The 3,045-nt window shown below is 44.5% G+C and overlaps 1 long non-coding RNA gene across 1 annotated transcript; it reads left to right on the forward strand.

Annotated features, from left to right (window-relative positions):
* Positions 1-2,256: 2,256 nt before the first annotated feature.
* LOC105455030 lies at positions 2,257-2,986 on the forward strand. The gene is made up of 3 exons (XR_975077.1): positions 2,257-2,329; positions 2,422-2,493; positions 2,741-2,986. It is a non-coding gene; the product is annotated as an uncharacterized LOC105455030 (long non-coding RNA).
* The last annotated feature ends 59 nt before the right edge of the window (positions 2,987-3,045 follow it).

Here is a 3,045-nt window from a genome sequence, read left to right on the forward strand (position 1 = left end):
GGGTTCAGGGTCTGGCTTTTCTCCGACATTGTTCACAATGTCTGAACACTGTGACTCGCGGGAATTCCGTCTCTCTTGGTGTCCTTGATTCCCTCGCGGGGTTTCTTTGGGCCCGAGTTCAGAGTCGAGTTCTCCGGATTACCTTTGCGCAGTTACCGGAACACTCACGATGTTTCAACATTGTGATTCTCGCGAGAATCTCGACTCTCTTGGTGTCCTTGATACCCTCGCGGGGTTTCTTTGGGCCCGGGTTCGGGGTCTGGCTTTTCTCCGACATTATTTACGATGTCTGAACACTGTGACTTGCGGGAGTTCCGATTTTCTTGGTGTCCTTGATCCCCTCGCGTGGTTTTTTTGGGCTCGGGGTCAGGTTCGGGCTCTCCTGCGGTCATCCGATCACTCGCAACGTTTAGACTAATCGAGTATTGTGTCTGGTCTTATCCTGGACTGAGTACATTAAACCAACATCCAGCTGGAGCAGGGGTAAGGCCAATATTATGGCGACCTTATCCTGAGCTCATCCTGCTAGACGTAGGAGGCCCGGTTATTACACGCCACTGTAGTAGTACCTCACTGTGGTAGTGCCTCAATTGCGTATATACTGCAAGCTGCCCCGAAGACGGCGAGTCTGAGTGTAGGCATGTATACTCGAATTTTGCCCTCTGAGGGATACATGCCCTTGCAATGAAGGTGGATCAGGTGTCCTGGCTTTACGAAGTTCAGGTCAATGTTGTTTAGAGCCATAACTCCTAGCGGCCGTCCTTGGCGGTTGCGTTGTACTAATGCTCGAGGACGTCTGGGCAGTCGCGTTTGTGAAGTTGCCGGAAAGTCCTAGGTTGAGTGCAACTGTTCCGACTATTTTGGTGTCCTTGATTCCTTCTCGGGCTTTCTTTGGGCCCGGGGTCAGGGTTGGGCTCTTCTTCAGGTTACCGGTGGATCTCCACTTTGATGATCGGACTCTAGTCTCTGACGGATACTTCATCCAGACTACCGTAAGGCTAAGTCCTTAATCCGGGCTCATGTTTGGAGAATCTCTTCTTATTCCTGTCGGCATCAGACTTTAGCCCTTGGGACTTTCAAAGAATGTGAGAACGTCCCTCGAATAAAGTGTGTCGTTTAGAACGTGCCTTGATATATCCCACGAGATATAGCATCTTGTGTGTCTGTCAAGAATAGTGAGTTAGGGCGTATGGTCGGGTCAATTTTGAGCGCGATTTATGCACGGATCAGAGATTACTCGAATTTGATACGATTGATTTCGTCTTCTTCCGCGTGGGGCTTACTTTTCGTTCGGGGCGGTTGACGATGTGTTTTTCTGCTGGTCGACTTGAGATGCTAATTCCTCCGGCCGCGAACTAGAATCCTATATATGGGTTCTCGCGTTTCTCGTGTTTCGCATCCTGGTCTCGTCGCCAATTGTATAAACGGTTCGTTGCGTCGGAAAATCCGTAAAAAGTATCGCGCGACTCGTAAGTTTTTTACGAATAAAGATGTAACTACGACTCTCGCGGGAGTCCCGACTCGCGGGATTTCAAAACTCTCACGAGTTTCGTTGCGCCTTCAGAGTCGGGCTCTCCCTCCGGTTATCCGATCACTCACGACGTTTGGACTTATCACATTGCATTGTGTCCGGGCTTATCCTGGACTTAGTACAATAGACCATTACCCACAGTTGGAGCAGGGGATGAGGTGGCATAGGTCGGAACTCACTGCCTAGCTCATCTTCCACGGCTATTGAGGCCCAGTTAACACCGAGTGCCTCAATTGCATATATATGCAAGCTGCCCCGAAGACGGCTTACTAGGTCTGAGAGTTATGTACTCTCGCCGTTCTGAGGGAAATGCCCTTGCAACGAAGGAAGGTAGGGTCCTGGCAATGCCAGCATACCGGAGTGTGCTGCGTTTGTTTGGAGTTCTCGCGGTCGAGTTCCGACTCTCTTGGTGTTCTTGATTCCCTCGCGGGGTTTCTTTGGGCCCGGGGTCAGAGTCGAGATTACTCCCCTTATTAAACTCCTAACGGCCCGAAAAGGTCGCGTCGTACTGTTGCTTGAGGACGTCTAGGCAATCGTGATTGTAAAGATACCGTAGTTGGGAGAGTCTTGAGATAGTCATAGTTACTCTCTTTTTCGCGAATCCTAACTCGGGTCGGGGCGGGTCGCGCCGCGCAGTGACTCTCATTCTGGGACTCTTAGTCCATCGAATAAGATGTCTTAAAAGTTGTCCTGTCTCAATTGTTGAATTTTATGTTTGTTTGTTACAGTATCGCTAACTTCATCCTGAGAGGAGGAGGCCTGAGAGAGGCATCGGGCATCGCCGTCAAAAACCTTGAGGTAAATATAATTTTTTATTCATACAAAATAATGTGAAATGTTAATTATTTTAAGCACATCCTTCAAATGTATTTTATGTTTGTTTGTTACAGTATCGCCTACCCAATCCTGAGAGGAGGAGATGGTCTGGGAGAAACATTGGGCATCGGCGGAGCAACCTTGAGGTAAATATAATTTTTTATCCATATAAAATAATAGTTTTTTTGCATTTATATCATTTGATTTTAGTAAAAATAGTTAAAAAAACTTAAATGTTTTATAAAACCTTATTCTTAAATAATTTTTTATTAGAAAATAGATTACATTAAAGTAAATATCCATTAATAAAATGAATTAAAAATTCCGCGATAAGAATTATCTTTTGAAATTTAAACACATCTTTTATTTGAATTTTATGTTTGTTTGTTACAGTATCGTCGTAGCTACATAGCAGAATAACTCCGCCCGTTGCGCATCGAACCCGTGAGTTAAAAAAATTTTTTTATTGAGGTAACGAATCTACGATTAATTATGTTGAATGTAGAGAAAATGTCTCAGTACATGTCGAATAACGACAATAAATTATTTTACAAAGTAATTAAATCTCGTAGATTCGTTGCCTTAAAATGGATGGATTAAATTTAATTACGGCAAATAATTAATCTTGGTATTGTGACGTCCGTCTAAAAAAAAAACATATAATAATAAACATATAACAAAAATATTTAATTTAACTT

The sequence above is a fragment of the Wasmannia auropunctata genome, unplaced genomic scaffold (assembly GCF_000956235.1).
Source record: "Wasmannia auropunctata unplaced genomic scaffold, wasmannia.A_1.0 LD336106.1, whole genome shotgun sequence".
Lineage (NCBI taxonomy): Eukaryota > Metazoa > Arthropoda > Insecta > Hymenoptera > Formicidae > Wasmannia > Wasmannia auropunctata.